Below are 25,997 nucleotides of genomic sequence, written 5' to 3' on the forward strand. Positions count from 1 at the left end.
CATAACTCGGGAGCCCTTGACCACAAGAGGGTTTGCTAACCTTGCCATCATTATTTTACAACAACGGTTAAGGCAACCAACAATTAGATAGGATCTCCAAGATCCATCTGATAGCCAATCAAACCAGCTAGATCCTTCTGCTGGTGTGGATAACGTCTTCACCTCCATTCTTATGTGATCAGCGAGATTGGTTATGTTTTCTGAACTATCAGGAATGCAATTGCATCATTCAGATCCTATCAGGGCACATGTTCCCCCTTTCTCAGCTAACAGGTAATTGAGGGCCATTCGGTTTTGTAATGCTACGGTCCTTATTGCTACCATTTCAGCTGTGATGCCCTCCAGAGCTTCAGCAGTATTATTAGCTATCTGTTCCAAAATCGTCTCCAGGTTCTGTACATCGTCCATGAGACGTCTTATCCCGATTGGGAACATTAAGACCCCAAAGAACTTGTCGGTGGGGGTGATGGCTCGCTTGTATCGGCTGGAGGCATGTGCTTTCGCCAGGGTACGTACTTGCCGCACAAATGGCACCACATATCCCAGATAGCAGAACCCTGTCCATCGCCTAGGCAACCAAGGATTTGGATCGTGAGAGTGGATGGTGACTCGTGCACCTATGGTGAGGTTGAGACTGTGTGGGCAATTGCTGTACCCTACGATATGTCCCTTGTTACTGGTGTCATTTCGGGTTAGACATATGTCCCCGGTTGGCCTCCCAATCCCTGAGGTATTGGTCAGGGCTATGAATGGGGGTTCCTTTTCACGGTTGTAGGTTGGTTGGTACCATCCCTGGAATGTCTGACTAATGGGATCTCCAGCACTCTCCCACATGCTGACCTCCCCGTGGTCGTTCATGTGGTAACGATATGATACTCCTCCTGATCTCTGTGATCCCTCTTTTGACCCGCCTTTCCTCTCTCGTATTTGTATTGGCCCCCCTCCTCTCGTGATAGTTTGGCTCTGAATCCATCTAACAGTCTCAGTTATGGTCAGTGGAACGGGGCGCAAAGGAATCCCCCCTTTGGAATGTATAGGGAATGTGAACACACCCAGCATCTAGAAAAGTTCCCATTTTGCGCATAAACATAAGACATGTACAAAAAGGTGTTTACATGGAGCTCTCGTCTCTGTCTCCCCTCCCATGCGCCGAAACTGTCATATATCAACACTAATATACAGATTGTGGCATACAGACAGTTTCATCTTATGGCTCAGGATTCAGATAAATAGTCCAATTATTTTGCTGATTAAAAGAGTTCGGTTCTCCCATCTCTCTTCTTAGGTCACCGTCGGTGTAGCTGGCTGTCTATCACTACGGGTAAAAGTTCAAACTGGTTCAAATTCCAATCAGGATGCCAACGGCCTTGTTCAGCTATGGAGAAGAGGAAGTCTGGAACAGAAACAGGAATTAGAATAACCAGTAAAATAGGTTCGTTAGAGGGTGGTGAGCTTGCAGTGGTGCACGTGAACCCACGCACCCCTCCCCTCAACCTTGGCTGCAGTGGGGGTAGTGAGTAACACCTGAAAAGGCCCCTCCCATTGTGGCTCTAATCCCTTCCGAATCCATACTTCCCTGGTGCCACGAGGGACAATTCGGGTAAAACTGGGAGGTTGAGGTGAGCATCTTGAACCTGGTTGTGAGCTAGTCGCAGAGCCTGAGTCAGAGAAAGAATATAGGTGGTCATCAGTCGAGCTGAGATACCATATCTAGGAACAATTTCCCTCATTAACTCCTTAACAACAGTTTGAGCCTTATTGTCCAGGGTAGGGTAGGCTTCAATCCATCTGCTAAACACATCTACTATTACTAACACATATTTGTAACACTGAACTTTTTGCAACTCAATGTAGTCCAACTGAAATGTCTCAAAGGAACCTTCGGGTAGGGGCGTTTTACCCCAATCACAGGGGACTCCCTTCCCTCAATTATGTTGCTGGCAAACCAGGCAACGACTACTGATGTTCTGGGCGAGCGCCTGGAGTCTAGGGTGCCACCAAGTAGCCAAAAGTGTATCACTCATGGTTCTTGCTCCACAATGAGTAGCAAAATGCATACAGTCAATAACCCATAGAGCCAACTCGTCAGACATGCAAGTCTGTTCCGCGGGAGTGGTCCAGAGTTTAGAAACATTGTCATAAGTACATCCATGATATTTCCACTACAGTTTATCTTTTTCAGGAGCGTCTTCCTGTGCTTTTATAACATCTTGGATGGTTGGCATTGGTTTTTCCGAGGCTAACTTATCCTTCGCAGGATTTTTTAGTCTCACTCATCATTTTGGGCATGACCATCTATTGGTCACGAAAGGCCTGTTTAGCCTCTTTGTCAGCACAGTGGTTCCCTATATCAACCGGGGATTTTCCGGTGGTGTGGGCGGTACATTTAACAACGGCAATGTGCTTGGGGAGCATGCGGGCTTTCAACAAATCAGATACTAGTTGCTTATGGGATATCTCATTCCCCTGTGAGGTTAGGAATCCCCTATTTTTCCATAATTGTCCGAAATCATGGGCCACCCCAAAGGCATACCTAGAGTCGGTATAGATATTGACTTTGAGATCTTTGGCCAAGATACAGGCTCGGGTGAGGGCGAATAGTTCAGTTTGTTCGGCAGAATAGGCGGTTTCAAAAGCGGCAGATTCCAAGACCTGATTCTCCTGGTTTACTATGGCATATCCTGAGATTCGTGTACCTTCTGGATTAATAGACGAACTTCCGTCAACATACATAATACAGTCTGGGTCCTCCATTGGTACAACAACTAAATCTTCCCTGACTGATGTGGCCTCTTGAATTAAAGATAAACAATCATGACTGGGTTCTTCCTCATCTTGGGGTGGCTCAGTAAGAAAACAGGCCGGATTAACTGCAGTACAGTGCCGAAAGGTCAGCTTAGGATTGTTTGGTAAGTAGATCTCATATCTGCTTTGCCTGGCCATGGTAAGGTGTTGAGTCTGCAGTTGGCCCAGGAGGGCAGCTACGGAGTGAGAGGTGTTAAGACAACGGTAGCACAGTCTTTCAGAATTGTACAATACAGTTGAAAGGGCCGGTCATTGAGGGGCCGGCCCAAAGCTGGAGCTTGCAGCAGGGCTGTCTTTAGTTCGTTAAAGGCTTGGACGTCTGCTGTTTCTATTTCAAAGCTGCCTTACTTATTTGTATACGGGGTGAGGTGCTTAGTCATCAGGGCAACATTAGGGATCCAGGATCTGCAGTAATTGATCAGCCCCAACCACTGTCGCATTTGTTTAGCCGTGCTAGGGACTGGAATCTAGCAAATTGGTTTGACTCGGCTAGCCTCCAAAGCTCGGTGGATACTCGGTATTGCCTGTGATTTCAGTGGGTACTGTCGGATAGAGGGCCAGTCCACATTGCCCTGCACTGGGATCTCAATCGGATCAATCGGAGTATAACCCACTTGGGAGGGGTCCTCTGCTCACACATGAGGATCCACATAGTCAGGTATGTCAGAGCCAGTATGATGCTGCAGAGTCGTTAAGAGTGACCATAATATGATGGAATTCTGCATTAGGATGGAGAATGAAACAGTTAATTCAGAGATGAATGGTCCAGAACTTAAAGAAGGGTAACTTTGAAGGTATGAGGCATGAATTGGCTAGGATAGATTAAGGGGTTGACTGTGCATGGGCAATGGCAGACATTTAGAGACCGCATGGATGAATTACAACAATTGTACATTCCTGTCTGGCATAAAAATAAAAAAGGGAAGGTGGCTCAACCGTGGCTATCTAGGGAAATCAGGGATAGCATTAAAGCCAAGGAAGTGGCATACAAATTGGCCAGAAATAGCAGCGAACCCAGGGACTGGGAGAAATTTAGAACTCAGCAGAGGAGGACAAAGGCTTTGATTAGGGCAGGGAAAATGGAGTACGAGAAGAAGCTTGCAGGGAACATTAAGGCTGATTGCAAGAGTTTCTATAGGTATGTAAAGAGAAATAGGTAAGTAAAGACAAACGTAGGTCCCCTGCAGTCAGAATCAGGGGAGGTCATGACGGGGAAGAAAGAAATGGCAGACCATTTGAACAAGTACTTTGGTTCGGTATTCACTAAGGAGGACACAAACAACCTTCCAGAATATCAAAGGGGTCAGAGGGTCTGGTAAGGAGGAGGAACTGAGGGAAATCTTTATGAGTCGGGAAATTGTGTTGGGGAAATTGATGGGATTGACGGCCGATAAATCCCCAGGGCCTGATGGACTGCATCCCAGAGTACTTAAGGAGGTGGCCTTGGAAATAGCGGATGCATTGACAGTAATTTTCCAACATTCCATTGACTCTGGATCAGTTCCTATCGAGTGGATGGTAGCCAATGTAACCCCACTTTTTAAAAAAGGAGGGAGAGAGAAAACAGGGAATTATAGACCCATCAGCCTGACCTCAGCAGTGGGTAAAATGATGGAATCAATTATTAAGGATGTCATAGCAGCGCATTTGGAAAGAGGTGACATGATAGGTCCAAGTCAGCATGGATTTGTGAAAGGGAAATCATGCTTGACAAAACTTCTGGAATTGTTTGAGGATGTTTCCAGTAAAGTGGACAAAGGAGAACCAGTTGATGCGGTATATTTGGACTTTCAGAAGGCTTTCAACAAGGTCCAACACAAGAGATTAATGTGCAAAGTTAAAGCACATGGGATTGGGGGTAGTGTGCTGACGTGGATTGAGAACTGGTTGTCAGACAGGAAGCAAAGAGTAGGAGTAAATGGGTACTTTTCAGAATGACAGACAGTGACTAGTGGTGTACCGCAAGGTTCTGTGCTGGGGCCCCAGCTGTTTACATTGTACATTAATGATTTAGACGAGGGGATTAAATGTAGTGTCTCCAAATTTGCGGATGACACTAAGTTGGGTGGCAGTGTGAGCTGCGAGGAGGATGCTATGAGGCTGCAGAGTGACTTGGATAGGTTAGGTGAGTGGGCAAATGAATGGCAGATGAAGTATAATGTGGATAAATGTGAGGTTATCCACGTTGGTGGTAAAAACAGAGAGACAGACTATTATCTGAATGGTGACAGATTAGGAAAAGGGAAGGTGCAACGAGACCTGCGTGTCATGGTACATCAGTCATTGAAGGTTGGCATGCAGGTACAGCAGGCGGTTAAGAAAGCAAATGGCATGTTGGCCTTCATAGCGAAGGGATTTGAGTACAGGGGCAGGGAGGTGTTGCTACAGTTGTACAGTTGGTGAGGCCACACCTGGAGTATTGTGTACAGTTTTGGTCTCCTAACTTGAGGAAGGACATTCTTGCTATTGAGGGAGTGCAGCGAAGATTCACCAGACTGATTCCCGGGATGGTGGGACTGACTTATCAAGAAAGACTGGATCAACTGGGCTTGTATTCACTGGAGTTCAGAACAATGAGAGGGGACCTCATAGAAACGTTTAAAATTCTGACGGTTTAGACAGGTTAGATGTAGGAAGAATGTTCCCAGTGTTGGGGAAGTCCAGAACCAGGGGTCACAGTCTAAGGATAAGGGGTAAGCCATTTAGGACCGAGATGAGGAGAAACTTCTTCACCCAGAGAGTGGTGAACCTGTGGAATTCTCTACCACAGAAAGTAGTTGAGGCCAATTCACTAAATATATTCAAAAGGGAGTTAGATGAAGTCCTTACTATTCGGGGGATCAAGGGGTATGGCGAGAAAGCAGGAATGGGGTACTGAAGTTTCATGTTCAGCCATGAACTCATTGAATGGCGGTGCAGGCTAGAAGGGCTGAATGACCTGCTCCTGCACCTATTTTCTATGTTTCTATGTTTCTCGGGGTCCCCGTGGAATTGGACTGTTCGTCCATGTTTTACAATTTGCACATCCCGGCTGGTAGGGTCAGCCTCGTCTATAGCCTGGCGCACCATAACTCCCAAATCTTTAGCGTGGTGGGGAGGTAATACTTCACGAGTAATATGTGGTGCCACCGTTGGGCGCTGTCCATTTCCACAAAATCTGCCTTCCCTTCCCGTCCAGTCACTCTCGCCCTTAATAGAATTTCCGTCACTTCCCCTTCGTGATCCTGATAAAAGTTCTGCAGGTCCTGATTCTTTCCACTGGGATCGTATGCTAGGATCACGTGATAGGGTGCCTGCGGCAGGTCCAGAGACCACCACTGAGGGGTTCTAGTGGTATAATACTGCCGCTTAAGGGTTCCCTGTTTTACAATAATCCCATCATCTCCACACTCCAAATGCAACTGGAATTTGCAGAGGAGGTCTCTAGCCATCATGTTACAGTCCAGATTGGTTGTGATAACAAATCGATGTTCCACCGATTCTTCCTGGTAACCCATTTTTACCGGTGCTGACACCGGAAATGTAGAAACTTTTCCCAGGAATCCTGAGTCCCTTTGTTTCAGTGAAGGCGGGGAGTTTAAGCTTTGATTGTACAGAAGACATGAAGGCTCCCGTATCTATCAAGAAGGGTCGCCACTCATTCCGAATTTTTTACAATATCGGTTCATCATCCGGGGAGGGTCCCTGCACAATCAAGCTGCGTAGTAAATACGAATCGGGGACGGTTGGTCAAAGGGGTTGTTCTGGGAGAAGTTAGTGTAAGATCCCCGTCCTCTCCCCCCTTGCCCCCCTCCTCTTCCTCCTCTTCCTTTTTCGTGCTGACGGGAGGGACAATTTCTATTCCAATGTCCTTCTTGCCCACAAATAAAGCATCCATCTCGTCTTTCCCAGCCCCGACCTCTTCCCATACCAGGCTGGGGACAGCAGGGCGGTCCGTAATTAGCAGGGCCCGGGCCATTTGGGTGTTTGATATAATCGTATTCCTGTTTATCCACCCAACCCTGCACGCAATACTGCGGTTCCATCTGGTATCCCCTTGGGTCAGGTTTTGGTCCTTCCACCCGAGGCGGCTCCATACTGATCGGCTTCTGAAGGGTCGTGGTGAGAGCATTAAAGATAGCGTTTAGGCGATCCTGGACATCGTTAGGGTGCATCATGAGTAGCACGTCCTAGGTGAGTTAGAAATCGGGCATGCTCAGTTGGGCTCAGGGTTTGCATTACCAGGGCCCACAGGTCCCTTGATTCTGCATTATAGCCATGCATGTCGAGGTCACTCCGTGAAATCGGAGGTCAGGGTTAAGTTGGGTTTGTGGATCCCTTTCAGCTTATTTATCTTAGCCTTTTAACTCTTCAATTTGTTTTGTTTGAGTATCTATTTCTTTATTATATCAGGCAAGTATTATTACATAAGCTAGTTCTGTTTTTATTTTTATTCTGACTATCGCACCATTCCTCTGTTAGGTGAGTCTTTTTTCTATTAAGAAATCCAAATTGATAATGTTCAGTATGAATCGGCTTTCAATGGAAAGGGTTAACTCCTTTACAGGTTTGTAAGAAGACCTGATGTCATTACGTGACTTCACGTAACCATCTGAAAAAAAATCTTTTCATCAGGAAAGGCAGCATTTGATTAAACTCCAATATTTTTTTAACTTCTTATTCAAGTACTTGCCAAAGATATTTTTTTAATTAATTTAAAACGAGACCACACATTTGTTTACTGAAATTCAATTTCGTCATCAGCCTCAGTCAACGCAAAGCCAACCATTTTAACTAAATAGTCTATCGATACATTTCTCAGAGGTCCCAGTGTAACTCTGAGTACGTTTATCGTGCATGCACTCTTTCTTTAAGATGTCTACGGTTTTTAATATGTCCTCCTTCTGTCAATGAAAGCCCTAATTTAATGGAGTTTTTCTGCCAACTCGACAGGAGTGATTTTTTTTAGACTGCAGTGGAATTTTTCTCATAATTTAAAATCTCAGAACATTTATTTTTCTTTCAGCACCTATTTAGTACGTTACTTTTTTTTTGTCTATTTCATAACGAGAGGGAAGTCTGGCACATAGGCTGTGGACTGCTTTTCGTTATCTCAATTGTTCCAGCCTCAAGGTCGTGTTATTTAATATAATATTTTGTTTGAATCCTTTTGAATCCATCTCAGTTGTTTGCTGTGCCTTCTCTGAATGTTTTCTTTCGACAAGTAAGTGAGCATGTCAAATCCTTTTTTTTAACCGCCGGGACCATGTATTTTTTTCTTTTTTTTTTACTCAACAAACCTATCCTTTGTGCATTTCCTGGCTCCGTAACTTATCATCCGAATATACGTAATTCAATAAGGTTCACACTCTTAAACTTCCCAAATACAGGACAACACTACGAAGGGTTAAAAAAAACTTTCATTCTGTTTGAAAAAGTGGGTGGAGCTAAAACAAACCACAACTCCCCGGCTTTTTTTTTACACAGTAAAAATCACACAAGCAGTTCTCATTTAAAACAAACGTTCACAAGAGTCTCTTTTCTTTCCTATTAATTTTTGGATCCATGATTGATCATCTATCCCTATCTAGCTCGAACTATCCCTACTTTCCGTGTCGCCACACGGATCTACTTCTAACCTATCTTTCCAAGTCGCCGCTTGGTTTGCGTCACCGTGCAAGACTTACCTCTTCTAACCTATCTTTCCAAGTCGCCGCTTGGTTTGCATCACCGTGCAATTTCCCTATCTCTATCCCTATTCTAAGTTTGAAAGATATTCACCAGATTGTCCTGGATCTCGTTCAGACACTACCTGAGAACCAGCGAGTGGCTAATCTTTCCTCAGACTTTTGAAACCGGGGGAAACTGGAGCAGTATTGAAATCATAGTCACTCCAGTGGCCACTTTCCCCTCGTCTCATCCAAGGCTCGTCTGGCTCTTAATTCGCAAGTTTTCGGCAGTCGTCCGTTGAGATCCCACTTCTGACACCAAATGTTGATTCCTGGATTCTATTACCTCAATCTGGTTCAGCAAAATTACTGAAACGAATACCGTTTGTGCTTTAAACAAAGCAAGCTTTGATTTAAAAAGCAAATCCCGATCGGGGACCTTATCAGACAGAAGGAATGCAACTCTGATAGAACGCACCCACTTCCTACGGACAAAGTGACGTTACATTGTAAAGGGACGACGGTTATACATTTTCGGCAAAAGATAACAAGATAGGGCTAGAGTGACATCCTAGTTCAGCCTATCCTCTTTGATCCCTCTTTCCCTTTGTCCACGCATAAGCCGACCTAAGTATGGTCTGATTTTAAACAAAGACCTTCTGTTAATGTTTCAGGTTAATAACATGATTTAATAAGACCTTGAGGTTTGTCTGCAGGCTGTGGGTTTTGTTTCAATATGCGTTAGTGTTGTAACATTTCGCAGTCTCGAGTCTGAGATGTCATGGCTATTCCACCATGAATTCTTTGTTAGCTTATACTGTCCCTATATAATTCCCACGTTCTCAACTTCTCGACTTTATACATTTTTAAACATTCACATGTTGAAGTTAACAGCAGTCACTCTCATGTTCCCACTTGAATTCAACTCTAATATCCATGTTTGGATCAAGTGAGTTCTGGAGCCGAATGGTTCTGGCGGATGCCAAACTCTTCTTTTAGAGTAGAGTCATCATCAGTAATGTTAGAGTAGTGTCACCACCTGTACTGTTAAAGTAGAGTCACACCAGTAATGTTAGAGTAGGGTCACTACCAGTAAAGCTAGAGTAAGGTCACTAACATTAATGTTAAAATAGATTCATCATCGATAATGTTTGAGAGGATAACCACCAGTATTGTTCGAATAGGGTCATCACCATTAATGTTAAAGCAGAGTCATCAGCAGTAATATTAGTGTAAGGTGACAACCAGTAATGTTAGAGTCCGGTCATCACCAGTAATGCTCGAATAGGGCCATCACCAGTAATATTAGAGTAGAATCATCAGCAGTAATGTTTGAGAAAAGTGACTGTAGTGGAGTATTAAAAATTAACACTCAACACGAGGTCTGGGTTCAAAGATTCAAGAAGTTTTTAATTTGCTTGCAAGTGGGCGTCGATTCTGCAGTCAACCTGTTGCTGAGCTGTCCTCACTTGCTCTCTATGAACAAAGAAATCACAGGGTTTTTATACAGTTCCTCAGCCTATAATGGCCGGACATTCAATTCATGAGACATACATTGATTTGAATGGTCGAAACCTTTGTCATTCAAAGTAAAGGTACGTTACTGATCACACCTGTTCCCAGTACTTTTCCATAAACCTCTCTGTGTCCCAAGACTTCATTGGTACATTAGAATATTATCTTATCTCTCTTGCCTTGACCAGATGGAGTTTTTCCAATGTGTCACTTTGCCCTGTTTAGCTGCCCCTCTGGGATTGCTGTAGTTCAACAGTTTGGCTTCCCGTAATTGTCCTCAGGTTACACAGCTTGTAACAATTAATCATTCTGATATGTTATTTCCCTTTAAACACCTTTAGAAAATTGACCACTACAAAGGCCTATGTCAGCTCGTTTTAGTTCCGAAATCCATTCGTAACCCTTTAAATATAACAGAGCTCGATAGCCCCACTTCAGTGACCACCAGTGATGTTAGATTCGGATAACCAAAGGTAATGTTGGAATTGGGGTACTACCAGTAATGTAAGAGTAAAGCCGCCACCAGTAATGTTTAGCCGATTCATCATTTTTCATTATCACACTTTAATTTTTTAATAGATGAGTGAAAATTTCACATAGTTAACATGAGGTCCTAAGAACCTAACGCAGGGTCTGGGAAAGATGTTCCATTCAGTGCTTAGGGGGCATGGGCAGAGCACATTCTCACTGGGATTATTTTCTGCTCATTGATTTTAATGGGCGGAGTTTCGTGGACTGAGCTGTTCAATTTTCCCATTGGTGGCCCGGGCGCACGAAGTATAATATATTGACTTGTTTGTTAAGTGACTGTAACTAACGCCAATTATTGTGAAACCTGATTTTCTCACCGGGGCACCGATTGCCCTATAAATTTGGAGCAGTTACGGATCTCAGCCAAACTCCAGGTGGAACTGTACAACGGCACAGTCTTCACTAAATTCTTCAAAAACATGGTGCTGCCAATAATTCTACTTATGAGGGATATTTATTACCGGGTTCTCGCAGCCTTTGGCGTTCCTGATAAGTTGCTCTTGACTAATAGCTGAGGCACTGCTCTGCTCAGTAATTCATGGGCATCTGGCGCACAGTATTCCACCCCATACTGAGGGAGAGTACTGCTGATTCCTCGGCCCACCAACAGTATATAGATCAATGAAGAATGTATTGGTCAGTGTCCATAGTAATCATCTCATGTACCTTTGTTCCCTGTCTAATTTAGGTTGATAATCCCTTGTACTGCAGCCGCCCACAGTCAACTGGGGACTGTGAAAGATATTCTGAGCAATAATTGCTACCCAGATAGCTGCTCCCCTCCCCTCCGCAGCGATTCGACATTAATTGAACATTTTTGTCTCAGTTGAATGTTTTATTTGAATTGAACATGGTAGATTGGTCATGAAGGTTAAAGCGCATGGGATCCACGGCAAAGTGGCAAGTTGGATCCAAGATTGGCTTAGAGGTAGGAAGCAAAGGGTAATGGTTGATGGATGATTTTGTGACTGGAAGGATGTTTCTAGTGTGGTTCTGCAGGGCTTAATACCTGGCCCTGTGTTTTTTTGTGGTATATATCAACGATTTAGATTTGAATATAGGCAATATGATTAAGAAGTTCGCAGGCGATACTAAAATTAGCTGTGTGGTTTGATAATTAAGAGGAAATTCATGGGCTGCAGGAGGATTTCAATCTACTGGTCAGGTGCGCAGAACAGTGGCAAATGGAATTTAATTCAGAGAAGTTTGAGGTAATGTACTTTGAGATGGCTAATAAGGAAAAGGTATACACATTAAACGGTAGGCCACGTAATAGTGTAGATAAACAAAGGGAGCTTGGCGTGCTTAATCCCTGAAAGTAACAAGCCAGGTGGATAAGGTGGTTAAGAAGGCATACGGAATGCTTGCCTTTATTGGCGAGGCTTAGAATATAACAGCAGGGAGGTTTTGATTAAATTGCATAATACTTTGGTTAGGCCACAGCTGGAGTACTGCGTGCAATTCTGGTCACCGTATTATAGGAAGGATGTGATTGCACTAGAATGGGTGCAGAGGAGATATACTAGCATGCTGCCTGGAATGGAGAATCTTAGTTATGATGACAGATTGAAAAGGCTGGGTTTCTTCTCATGGAACAGAGGAGGTTGAGATGAGAAATTGAGGTGTACAAATTATTGAGCAGCCTGGATATAGTGGATAGCAAAGGCCTATTTCCATTGGTGGAGGCGTCTATTAGGAGAGGACTGGTGGAAGGTTTAGAGGGGATTTGAGTTGGGAATGGTTGGGGGGTGGGGAGCTTCTTTAAGCAGACGGTTGTGGGGATCTGCAACTCACTGCCTGGAAGAGTTGTGGATGCAGAAACCCTCACCACATTTAAAAGATGGTTGGATGGGCACTTAAAGTGCCATAACGTTGCAAAGTTACGGACCTAAAGCTGGTAATTGGGATCAGACTGGCTAACCTCTTGTTGGTCGGCACAGATATGATGGTAAGTACTGCATGGAATCGAATACGGCCACGGTGATCTCCTGGACTGGTTTTGATCGCCCAGATGGGTCGGTGTGGAACTTTCCCAGCTTTTTTCCCCCCAAACTGACTTGGGTTTTTACCTGGTTTTTGCTTCTCCTAGGAGATCACATGGCTGGGGTGGATTGTAGAATGTTTCAATATAAGGGGTGTTGCAGTTGTCTGGTTGGGCTGGGTGCTTTTTACCTTCACAGCATTGTTCAGTGTTCATAGGTTTATATGTAACCTTCAGCGCTCTTTGTCGGCCTGCGCGGACACGATGGGCTGAAGTGACCTCCTTTTACACTGTAAATTTCTATATTTCTATGTTTCTATGAATTATGCCTTTGCATTAATTGCCGTGAACTTATATTTAATACTTTACTGAAGTTTTCTGGAAGGACGCTGAATTCTCAGTTCCTCTATATTGAATGTTCAATTAAGTTTTTTTCTTTTAAATAAAGTGATGTCAACTCTCGTCTATATTTATGGATTGTCTTCATACTGTTAGTTGGCGTTGTTTCTGCTGATGTTAATAATCCTTCAAATAGGCTGGAGTTTAAAATTTTGATATTTCAAATAACAGTGTGTCGATATTTGATGTCTCCAAGGTAAGAGGAGACTAATTGATGTTCTGTTACTGACTGCTCCATTTTTGATCGGGCCTGAGGAGCAGCGAGAGATCAGGGCCCAGGAGAGTCGAGGGTTCGGTGCCCAGAAGTGGCGAGGGCCCAGGGGCAACACGGGCCAGCCCACACTGAGATTTATGGATCGGAGGAGCATGTGTACACACTAGGTGCGTGCAGAGGAGCTTGCTCTCCAGTCGTCTTGATTAACGTTTGTCACTGGATAAAGACCTAGCTCTGTTAAGCCCGTGTGGTGCCTGGTGTGCAACAGCCACCCCACGTTAAAAGAATTCATGCAAAGGCATCTTCCACCCTTCAATATGTAATTCTGGACCTAGAATGCCAGGTCCCTCATTGAAACACCTGTGAACTCATCCCTTTTTAGTGTGGAAGCGGGTCACCCTCGATACCAGGAACTACCTAATGATATATAATATATTAATGAAAATATTCCATGTACACAACGTTAAGTAGGGACACATCTGAACACTCCCCACAAATAAGCTGTGAGATTTATCTGAGTGACCCCGTAACCGACGGCTTGTCCCTCTTTCTTACAGCGAACCTACTGACAATCGTGATTCTCTCCAGGGGAAATTGTGGCCTTTCGAAATGTATCTCCTTCTACATGGTGGCCATGGCAACAGCAGATCTACTGGTGATGATCATCAATATATTAGTGAAACGCATTTTCAGTTATCACTTTCCACATTCATTCCTGTCCTTCACTGTCGTTTGTAAGTTCATTATATACCTGCAATGTATTACCCTGTATGTGTCGGTGTGGTTTACCGTCTCATTCACATTTGACCGGTTTGTATCTATACGCTGTGAGAAGTTTAAAGCAAGGTATTGCACAGTGAGAACTGCGGCCGCGGTTATAACACCGCTCTCTGTCCTGATCAGTTTACAGAGCCTCCTTTTTTGGTTTGCATATGAACCTGAGAGAATCATTTACAATGTTCACTGGGGTTGCCGCACAAGAACTAACTTTTTTTCATCGCCTGTGGGTGCAGTTTTCTCGTGGTTACAAAGCGTTTGTTTTACTTGGTTTGCTTTTGCTTTAATATTGCTTTTCAATTGTTTGACCGTCAGGCGTATTTTAGTGGCCAATAGAGCGCGCAGGGGACTCCGGGGTCACAGCAGTGAGAATCAGAGCGATACCGAGATGCAGAACCGTAGGAAATCCATCATTTTACTGTTCAGTGTATCGAGCAGTTTCATAGTGTTGTGGCTGACAACTGTGGTTAATTTTATAACTACCAGATTAACAAACACCGCGTATTACCGAGGCGATTATGCAGCCCCTTCCTATATTATCACTGAAACCGGATATATGCTCATGTATTTGAGTTCCTGTACGAACACTTGCATTTATGCAGCGACACAAACTAAATTCAGGGAAGAGCTTAAGCAGGTGATGAAAATTTCTTGTGCATTGATTGGTAAACGAATGAAAAATCAAACTAAAGTTTCCTGTATTAACTAGAGTAAATTTCAGCCGGTGTTTCATTTTAGAATGGCCGTCTTCCTGCAATGGAATGTTGTTGTGAAAGCAATCAGGTATCAGAAAACCTTTTTCATGTGTTTGATGTGTGTTGCTTTACCCGGGCGAACACAATTGATTATTGCTAAAACAGTGCATGTAAAGACAGCAATCATGACTGAGCTTCCGCGTTGACAGCCTCACACCGCAGGTACTGGAGTGGGACATCCCAGTTTAATGAATAGTGGGTACTTACATGTCCCCTTACTGTAGAAGCAATGTGTCACAATGGTGGTTATTTGTAATGCTGTAATCTTGGTGTGAATATTGCAGGCGCTGGTCTCCCCATCGGACTCTGCCCCCGCCCCCCCCCCCTTCATTAAGAACATAAAACCGTAAGAAATAAGAGCAGGAGTAAGCCATTTGGCCCCTCGGGTCTCCTCCGCCATTGAATAAGATCATGGCTGATCTGGTCTTGGGCTCAGCTCCACGACCCCGCCTGCTCCCTCTTTCTATCTCCACGTTAAATATAATTAATGACCCAGCCTCCGCAGCTCTCTGGGTCAGAGAATTCCTTAGATTTATAACAGTCTGAGAGAAGAAGTTCCTCCCCATCTCAGTTCAGAATGGGCTGTCCCAGATTCTGAAACTATGCCGCCTAGTTCTAGACGCACCCACGAGTGGAAAAGTCCACTCTGCCTTGTCCAGCCCCCTCAGTATCTTATATGTTTGAATAAGATGAGCTCTCATTCTTCTAAACTCCAATGAGTATAGACCCAACTATTCCTCATAAGTCAACCCCTTGTCTTCTGGACCAATAGAAAGCAGCCCTGTCTCTCTTGATCAGTGTCCAATGATGGAGATAATAATGATTGACTCGTCAATGTGACATTAGATATCTTTGTTCACAGATATTTATTTAACATCTCATCTGGTCATCAAATTGTTGGAATGTTGGACAGGGGGCAGTCCATTCGACCCAACCAGATCTTGTCGGAGTTCATCCTCCACCCGCCGACAATTGTTCCATTCACTTCATCTACCCTGTCTCAACATCACTTCAACTTATCTTGACATGGACGTCTCTAAAATTAATTTGTTATACTAATATTATTTCTGCTCCGTTACATGCACAGTCCCACAATACTCCGTGTGAAGAGGTTTTTCTTACCTTTAGTTCCAAATCTGTTACATTTATCATTTTATCCCTAGCGTTAGTTTTTGATCACTCACCTACTGGAAGGTACTGCTTCCATTTATCCTGTCCCACCCCTTCTTAACTTAAACCACCTGGGTACGACTCATCAAAAGATATGAGTCTGGAATCAGTCCATTGAAAGTCAGGAAAGTGTAGTTAAGATGGTAAATTGCTGGTGTTCTCGTGGAGATGGTTACGTCCTTCATTTAGCTGAAGTAACTTAACAATATATTTGATAGTTTGGCAAAAATGCGATACATTGGAACCAAGCAATGACGATGCGAATCAAACATCCACAAATCCCCGATCTATTGATATATCGACAGAAAGGGCAGGCATGGCCATTATCTGATATGTGATATTGTAAGATTATGGGACAGCGTTGTGTTTGCAGAAGTGACGCGTTGTGCATGAAGCAACCAGCTATGCATGATGAAGTTACTCTGAAGAACGGATCCAAAACCACGCAGACAACACCACTACATGAAATGGTTAATGTGACTCTGTCGAGTGGTAACATGTGTAAAACCAATGGATGGAGATCTATCTGCGCAATGCATGATGCTAAGCTGATATTGCTTAGGTGACACCTTAATATTCTAACGTTCACAAAGGAAAGGGTTAATCAGGCTATCCTGACGTATGCTAATGTGATACTGTACTGGTTTCTCTTTATATGGTAGTAATGTTAACCTTTAGCCTTTCCCTGTTAAGCAGGGAAGTACACATCTATTTAATAGACCCTGCAATAATGGTCACTTTCAGGACGAAGTACTAAATGATTTAATTAAACATATGACATTGCAAACAGATTCATCAGTTTCAGGGAACTTTCATCATTTAGTAACATTTGGGGAAGACAGTTAGTTCTGCAAAAGAAAACATCTAGACATGCATCATCATCTTCAATTGGTATTAGGGATATAGAAACAAAGACAGTCTTACTGTTAAAGGTTCAATTGGTGCTACTGCAATTATATGGACTATTTAATGCAGAATTCTGTGGATTGTCAAGGACAGGGAGCGTAAAACATCTATACAAACCTATCGTTTTAATGAATATATGGTTTGGTAACGGTCTAAACTCAGAATTGTGATATAGTTGGGTCTCCATCCAACTATCATTAGATGTGTTTCTAATTTCTATATTTTAAGTGTATGTGTAAGGACTAGTGAATGCATTATCTGCTTAATAAACCTATAGCACCTCACTCCAATTTTCAGCAACCTTCCTGAAAATCGTACGCTAACAATAGCCTTTGTACTTTAATTATGATAGGCTTAATTTATTAACTGTGATTTAGAGCCCGTTTTCCCCGCCAATGTTTAACTTTCCATTTGCCCCTGACTTTCTCCAAAAGCTAAAACGCACTCGGTTTAATTTCCTCATGCAGCACATAATCTGTAAATCCGACTGGCATCAAGCTTTGGATGAAATTACTGATTAGTTGTGGACATTTTGTGTAAGAGGCATGTTCTCATTTAACTGGATACAGACTGTTATGTCTTGAATAAAGCAATGTGATTGAGTACTGTAGACATGAGTAAGTGTGACATTAGTCTCTTTATTTTAACTCCAGAGTCCTGGTACAGCATGGAGGCCTGCTTATATACAGTGCTCCCAAGGATGCTGGGATCCCTTGGGACTCCAAAAGATACACCCTCTGGTGGTGGTAGAATAGGGTTGCAGACATAACATCACTCCCGCCCAAAGTCAATAGTACACTTATTTATAGGGTAAGACGATCTGGGGCTTTCTGCTCCCTAGTCGATCATCTCGGTACAAATGCAGGTGCAGGTGAGTTGGTTGGTTCTTCGGTGGGCTGCTGCACAGCTGGCCTTATTGGGCGGCTGAGGATGATGAGTTCAGCTTCGTGGTCAACTGTGATGTCAGTTGCCACTTGTGTGTGTGTCGGAGGGTCGAAGTTGGTGTTGTCCTCTTCAGGTTGCTCGTGGCTGTCTGTTTGGTTTGGTTTGGTCCAAATGCTTTCTGCAAGTTAGTTCATTTGCGGCTTTCACCTGAAACAACCGTCTCCCTTCTTTGGCTATGAAAGTACCAGCAAGCCGTTTTGGACCATGTCCATAGTTGAGTATAAATACAGCGTCATTGACATCAACATCGCGTGACAAATTTGCGTGATCATGGTACATGCTTTGCTGATGCCATCTGCCCTCGACATGACCATGGAGATCAGGGTGCACTAGAGAGAGCCTTGTTATGAGCGCCCTTTTCATGAGCAGCTCGGCTGGGGGAACCCCGTTTAGTGCATAGGGTCTAGTCTGGTATCTGAGCAGGACTTTGGACAGGCGAGTCTGCAGGGAGCCTTCCTACACGCATTTCAAGCTTTGCTTGATGGTTTGGACTGCCCGTTCTGCTTGGCCATTGGATGCAGGCTTGAACGGGGCAGATGTGACGTGCTTCATCCCATTGCGGGTCATAAATTCCTTGAATTCAGAGCTGCTGAAGCACGGCTCATTGTCGCTGAGAAGGACATCAGGTAGGCCGTACATGGAAAACATGGCTCGTAGGTTTTCGATGGTGGCAGTGGACGTGCTGACAGACATTATTATACACTCAATCCATTTTGAATAAGCATCCACAACAACTAAGAACATTTTGCCTAGAAACGGGCCAGTGAAGTCAACGTGGATCCTACACCATGGTTTGGACTCCATAACCACAAACTTACCGGTGCCTCCCAGGGTGCATTGCTCAGTTGAGAGGAAGTATTGCATTGGTGCACGCAAGACTCCTAATCTCAGTCAATGCTGGGCCACCACACATGGTATCTGGTTCTAGCTTTCATCGTTACTGTGCCTGGGTGGGTACTGTGTAGGTCGGATATGAATGGTTCCCTGCCTTGTTTGGGCAAAACCACGTGATTACTCCACAAAAGACAGTCCATCTGTAAGGACATTTCGTCTTTACGCCGCTGGACCGGCTTGATCTCTTCATGCATTTCCACTGCGATGCTGGACCAGGTCCCATGGAGGACACAGTTTTTTTTACAAGGGACAGTAAATGTTCCTGGCTGGATAGATCCTGATCTGGTGGGCCGTAACGGGTGACAATTCGTTTTCAAATGCATCCATCACCAAGAGCAAGTCTTCAGGCTGTACCATTTCCACCCCAGTGGTGGGCAATGGTAGCCGACTGAGGGCATCAGCGCAGGTCTCTGTGCCTGGCCTTAGGCAAATTACATAGTTATATGCAGACAGCGTGAGCGCCCATCTTTGCATGCCAGCAGAGGCATTGGTATTGATACCTTTGCTCTCTGAGAATAGCGATATGAGCAGCTTGTGGTCAGTTTCTAACTCGAACTTGAGCCCAAACAGATACTGATGCATTTTTTTCACCCGGTAAACGAATGTCAGAGCTTCTTTTACAATCATGCTGTAGGCCTTTTCGGCCTTGGGTTAGCTCCTGGATGTATAAGCGACCAGTTGCAACGTTCCCGATTTGTTTGCTTGTTGTAACACACACCCGACCCCCCCTACAAAGACGCATCGCAAGCTAGCACTAAACGTTTACAAGGATCATACAGGACAAGCAGTTTGTTGGGACATCACATATTTTGGGCTTTCTCAGAAGTTGTCTCTTTTTAATCCCCCCATACCCAGTCATCTCCCTTGCATAGTAACACGTGTAGAGGTTCTATCAAGGTGCTTAACCCTGGTAGGAAATTACCAAAATAATTGAGGAGTCCCAGGAACGACCGCAGCTCCATCACGTTCTGTGGTCTCAGTGCATTCTTGATGGCTTCCGTCTTGGCGTCGGTGGGTCTGATGCCGTCTGCCACGATTCTTCTCGCTAAGAACTCGACCTCTGGCACCAGGAAAACACACTTCGAGCGTTTCAACCCGAGTCCCACACGATCTAGCCGACTTAGAACCGCTTCCAGGTTCTGCAAGTGTTCGATGCTGTCCCGACCTGTGATCAATATATCATCCTGGAAAACAACGGTGCGCGGAACCAACTTTAGCACACTCTACATGTTCCTTTGATAAATAGCCACAGCCAATCGAATCCCAAACGGGCATCTATTGTAGATGAACAGACCTTTGTGCATGTTGATGCAGGTGAGGCCTTTCGAAAATTCTGCCAGCTCCTGCGTCATGTGGGCTGAGGTCAGGTCCAACTTGATGAATGTCTTTCCTCCTGTCAGGGTCGCAAATAGGTCATCTGCCTTGGGTAGCGGGTACTGGTCATGCAGCGAAAAATAGTTAATCTTTACTTTATAGACCCCTCAAATTATGATGGTGCCAACGCCCTTGAGAACTGGAACAGTTGGACTGGCCCACTCATTGGTGTCCACCGGCACAATGATGCCCACTCGCTGCAGCCTGTCTAGCTCGATCTCCACTTTCTCTCGCATCATATATGGCACTGCCCGTGCCTTGTGGTGGATGGGTCCTGTCCCAGGAATCAAGTTGATCTGCATTTCACCTCTGAGAAACTTCCGATGCGTGGCCCAAACAATGGCAGAAACTTGCTCAGAACCTGGCCAAATGATGTGGCATCATCGACGGCTGAAAGCATTCGAATGTCGTCACAGTCCCAGCGGATTTTTCCCAGCCAGCTTCTGCTGAACAGTGTGGGGCCATCTCCTGTTACAATCCATCGTGGTAGTTCGTGCACTGCTCCATCATAGGAGACTTTTGCTGCTGCGCTGCCAATTACAGGCATCAGTGTAAGTTCTCAGCTTGGTATGAATCGGGCTCAGCTTGGGCCTGTGTGTCTTGTTGCTCCACAGCCTGTCGAAGGCCTTTTTGCTCATGATGGACTGACTCGCTCCCGTGTCCAATTCCATGGATTACTGGAATTCTGTTCAGTTAAACGTTTAACGTGATCAGTGGACATTTCGTGGTGAAGGTGTGTACCCCGAACAATTCTGCCTTCTCTGTTTGAGTCTCTAGTTCCGTTTGATCAGTCATGGATCGGTCTTTCGCTGCAACGTGGTGTTTGCAGGGTTTTCAGCTCGTCTGCACATTCGCTGGAGGTGTCCCGTTGTCCCACAGCCTTTGCATGCATAGTGTTCGAAGCAGCATTGATGGGCTCAATGATCACCTCCACAGCGCCAACAAGGTGTCAATTGCCTCACATTAACGCTTGCTGGCAGACTCTGAGTCATCAGCAGTCGTGCAGCTGCAGGCGTGTACGTTCTGCCATATGCATTTCTGCCTGAAAACGACGTTACTTTGTGTACAGTACTTGCCGAAACATCTTTATTCTGCGAAATTTGTTTGGTGTTATCGATGGTGGACATAAATGCCTGTGCTATCTTTTGGCTACGCTCAGGTTCGGTGTTTCAATAGTCAATAGTTTGTGGAGGATAACCTCGTGGCCACTGCCAAGCACAAAAAAGTCTCTTAGCACTTGCTCCAGGATTCCATCGAATTCGCAATGTCCTGTAAGGTGCGTTAGCTGGGCGATGTATCTCACCACTTTCTGGCTTTCAGACCATTGACATGTGTAAAATCGATACCTTGCCATCAGAATGCTCTCCTTCGGATTTAGGTGCTCCCGGACCAGCGTGAACATTCTTCATACGATTTGGTTGTTGGTTTCACCGGAGCAAGAAGATTCTTTATGAGGCTAAATGTTGTTACCCCGCAGACGGTGAGGAGGATCGCCTTTTGGTTGGCAGCGTTCACGCTCCCTTCCAGCTCATTGGTTGCGAAGTATTGGTCGAGTCGCTCCACGAAGGCCTCCCAATCGTCCCCTTCTGAGAATTTCTGCAGGATACCAACAGTGCTCTGCATTTTCGCATGATGGTTCTTTATCTCGTCGTCAGTTGTTATGTCTTGAATAAAGCAATGTCACTGAGTACTGTAGATGTGAGTAAGTGTGACCTCAGTCTCTCTATTCTAACTCCAGAGTACCGGTACAGCATGGGAGGCCTGCTTATATACAGTGCTCCCAAGGGATCCCGGGATCCCTTGGGACTCCAACACATCCGCCCTCTGGTGGCAGTAGAATGCTGGTTACATAGGGTTGCATACATAACACAGACGACCAAAAGTATTTGAGGCCCGCATTAGGCAGTAGGCAGAGTTTTTAATTCCATCAGTCAGCGATGCATATGCAGCCAGCTACAATTGTGAGAAGGCGACATGTAGTCAAATACATTATCCAAACTCAACATGTAAAATAGAAAACAGAAGCAGGAATAAGTTAACCATTACATTACCGTCTCAAATTCAATCTGATACGTTCCGATACCCCGTTCTCTGTTTCAAATTAAACAGTTCTTTATGCCCTTGATTTTCTCTCTTTCTAATGAAATATTTAATGTTTCCCCGTCCCCTACTTCAAAATAATCAGTTTTATGTGTTCCCACTATAGCTGATTTAATTCTATATCTACTCAGACAGTTTGTGTAGTGCCCTGAATGTTCTTGTCATAGAAAAACATAGAAACATAGAAAATAGGTGCAGGAGTAGGCCATTCGGCCCTTCTAGCCTGCACCGCCATTCAATGAGTTCATGGCTGAACATGCAACTTCAGTACCCCATTCCTGCTTTCTCACCATACCCCTTGATTCCCCTAGTAGTAAGGACTTCATCTAACTCCTTTTTGAATATATTTAGTGAATTGGCCTCAACAACTTTCTGTGGTAGACAATTCCACAGGTTCACCACTCTCTGGGTGAAGAAATTCCTCCTCATCTCGGTCCTAAATGGCTTCCCCCTTATCCTTAGACTGTGTCCCCTGGTTCTGGACTTCCCCAACATTGGGAACATTCTTCCTGCATCTAACCTGTCTAACCACTATTTCTAATTGAACAATTGCTGGTTTCCTCGTCTCCTACTTCTAAATTAATGAGTATTGTGTTCCTCTGGACCATATTGCACAATCAGTTGCCCTATTCTCCTGCCTCTACTAATTGAACAGTGGTTGGCTACTTCGTTTCCTACTTCTAAACGAATGGATTAATGTGTTCCTCTGGTTCATATTGCTAATCTCAGTTGCCATATTCCCCTGTCCACTATTTCTAATGAAATCATGACAGTGTTCCACTATATTCTCTTTATTCTATTTCTAATTAACATTTAGTGTATCTCTGCCTTAAATATATTCAATGAGCCAGCCTCCACAGCTTTATGGGGCAGAGAATTCCATCGATGTAAAGCCCCTGAGAGAAGAAAACCCCCTCATCTCAGTTTTAAATTGGCAGCCCCTTATTCTGAGAATAATCCCCCTAGTTTTAGTTTCCCTATGAGTTGAAAAATCCTCTCTGCATTCACCTTGTTGAGCCCCCTCATTATCTTATATGTTTCGGTAAGATCACCTCCCATTCTTCTGAACTCCAATGTGTATAGGCCAAACCTGCTCAACCTATCATCATAAGTGAAACCCTTTATCTCTGGAATCAACCAAGTGAACTATCTCTGAAGAGGCTCCAATGCAAGTATATCCTTCCTTAAATACGGAGACCAAAATTGTACACAGTACTCTAGGTGTGGCCTCGCCAATACCCTGTACATTTATAGCAGGACATCTCTGCTTGTATACTCTATCTGCCTTGCAATATAGGCGAACATTCCATTTGCCTTCCTGATTACTTGCTGTAGCTGTATAGTAACTTTTTGTGTTTTATGCACAAGAACCCCCAAGTCCCTCTGTACTGCAGCACTTTGCAATTCTTTTCCATTTAAATTATGATTTGCTTTTCTATTGTTTCTGCCAAAGTTGATAACCTCACTTTTTCAAACATTATACGCCATCTGCCAAATTTTTGCCCACTCACTTAGCCTGTGCAGATATTTTGTGTTCCCCTCACAATTTGCTTTCCCACCCATCTTTGTATCTTCAGTAAACTTGGCTACATTATTCTCGGTCCCTTCATCCAAGTCATAAATATAGATTATTAATAGTTGAGGACCCAGCACCGATCCCTGCGGCACCCCACTAGTCACTGTTTTCCAACTGGAAATGACCATTTATCTCGACTCTCTGTTTTCTGTTAGTTAGCCAAACCTCTGTCCATGCTAATGTATTACCAACCCCGTGAACTTTTATCTTGTGCAGTAACCTTTTATGTCGCACATTATCGAATGCCTTCTGGATATCCAAATACACCACAACCATTGATTCCCTCATATCCACCCTGCTCATTATATCCTCAAATTACTCCAGCAAATTTGTCAAACATGATTTCCTTTTCTTAATACCCTGCAGACTCTCCTTGACTAAGTCATGCTTTTCTAAATGTCCTGCTACACTTTGCTGAATAATGGACTTCAGCATTTTTCCACTGGTCTATAGCTGCCTGCTTTCTGTCTACCTCATTTTTTATATTGGGGGCGTTACATTTGCGGTTTCCCAATCTGCTGCGACGTCCACGGAATCAAGTGAATTTTGGTAGATTACAATCAAAGCATTCACTATCTCTGCAGCCACTTATTTTAAGATGCTAGGATGCAAGCCATCATGCCCAGGGGACTTGTTCACCTTTCGTCCCATTATTTTATTTTACCAAGTATTTCGATACTGACAGTGATTGTTTTAATTTCCTCCCTCCTTATTGCCCCTTGATTATCCATTATTGGGATGATTTTAGTAGCTTCTAACATGAAGAGCGATATAAAATATTTGTTCAATGTCTCTGCCATTTCCCTGTTCCCCATTATTAATTCCCCAGTCTCATCCTCTAAGGGACCAACATTTACTTTAGCCACTCTCTTCCTTTTTGCATACACGTAGAAACTCTTACTTTCTGTTTTTATATTTCTTGTGAGTTTACTTTCATAATATACCTCTTTTAATCGTTCTTTCTGTTTCAAAATTTTCCCAATCCTCTAGCCTCCCACTAGTCTTGGCCACTTGGAATGCCATTGTTTTCAATTTTAATACCATCCTTTATTTCCTTAGTCAGTGCAGATGGTTATCACATCTCTGAAATTCTTTCCTTATCACTTAAGGAATACATTTTTGTTGAGAGTTATGAAATATCTCCTTAAAGTCTTCCACGGTTCATGAACCATCTTACACTTTAATATGTTTTCCCAGTCCACTTTAGCCATCTCCGCCTTCATACCATTGTAGAGTCCTTTATTTAAGCTTAGTACACTGGTTTGGGATCCAACTTTCTCACCCTCGAACTGAATTTGAAATTCAACCATGCTATGATCACTCTTTCCTGGAGTATCGTTTACTAGGAGATCATTTATTAATCCTGTCTCATTACACAGTACCAGATCTAAGATAGCCTGCTCCCTGTTTGATTCTGCAAAGTACTGTTCAAGGAAACTATCCCAGATACGCTCTACGAACTCTTCCTCGAGGCTACCCTGGGCAATTTGATTTGTCCAATTAGTATGAAGATTAAATCGCCCATGATTAATGCCGTTCCTTTATTACAAGCCTCCATTATTTCTTGATTTATATTCCATCCAAGTGTGTAGCTACTGTTAAGGGGCCTATAGATTGCATTCACCAATGACTTCTTCCCTTTATTATTCATTTTCGCGATCCAAACTAATTCTACCTCTTGATCTTCGGAGCCAATTTCATTTCTCACTACTGCACTGATCTCGTCCTTTATTAACAGAGATATTGCACCTCATTTTCCTTTCTGTCTATCTTTCTTAATTTCAAAAACCCATGAATATTAGTTCCCAGCCTTGGTCACCTTGCAACCACGTCTCTGAAATTGCTATCAAACTGTTGTAGGCATTAGGCACCTTCTGAATATATCATAACACTAGGCATTAGGTACCTGCTAAATATATCTAAACTCATATAGGTTTAAAGTGGCCACATATAAAATGGCTGCCCACGCATGATGGGAACTCAGTTAGTCAAGCAATGAACTGTTCACTGAGGCTGACCGAGCAATGACCTGGTGAGGCCCACTACCGGAAATGCCTTGGATCTTCCGCTTGAGACAAGATAACTATAACGAACCATTATAGTACCTGGTATGGAATGTCCTTAATCAAGGACTTCGCACAGCAGAGCCCCGAGGAACAGAGATAAGGGGAGGCCTACCTCACATAACGAGGTCATTAATCAGCCCGAGCTGACAAGAACCGAACATACAGCCCCTGAGGTATCAGGGGAATTCTATTGGGTTAAAGAAACCTATATGTAATCTATAATCGTTATGATTGGATTGTGTCCAGCCGAAGTGGGCTGAGTAACTGTAATGAACTATTGTAAAACATAGAAATATCGATGAATTTCTTTGTTCATTGGAGAGAGGTGCCTGGATATAGAC

At 43.9% G+C, this 25,997-nt stretch overlaps 1 long non-coding RNA gene across 1 annotated transcript in view; it reads right to left on the reverse strand.

Annotated features, from left to right (window-relative positions):
* Window positions 1-1,312: 1,312 nt before the first annotated feature.
* LOC139273850 (uncharacterized) overlaps window positions 1,313-25,997 on the reverse strand; it is a 697,517-nt gene continuing 672,832 nt past the window's right edge. The window contains exon 3 of the long non-coding RNA XR_011595406.1: window positions 1,313-1,393. This is a non-coding gene — a long non-coding RNA (uncharacterized lncRNA). The remainder of the gene's footprint in view (window positions 1,394-25,997) is intronic.

Source organism: Pristiophorus japonicus, chromosome 9 (genome assembly GCF_044704955.1).
Source record: "Pristiophorus japonicus isolate sPriJap1 chromosome 9, sPriJap1.hap1, whole genome shotgun sequence".
In the NCBI taxonomy this organism is placed as follows: Eukaryota; Metazoa; Chordata; class Chondrichthyes; family Pristiophoridae; genus Pristiophorus; species Pristiophorus japonicus.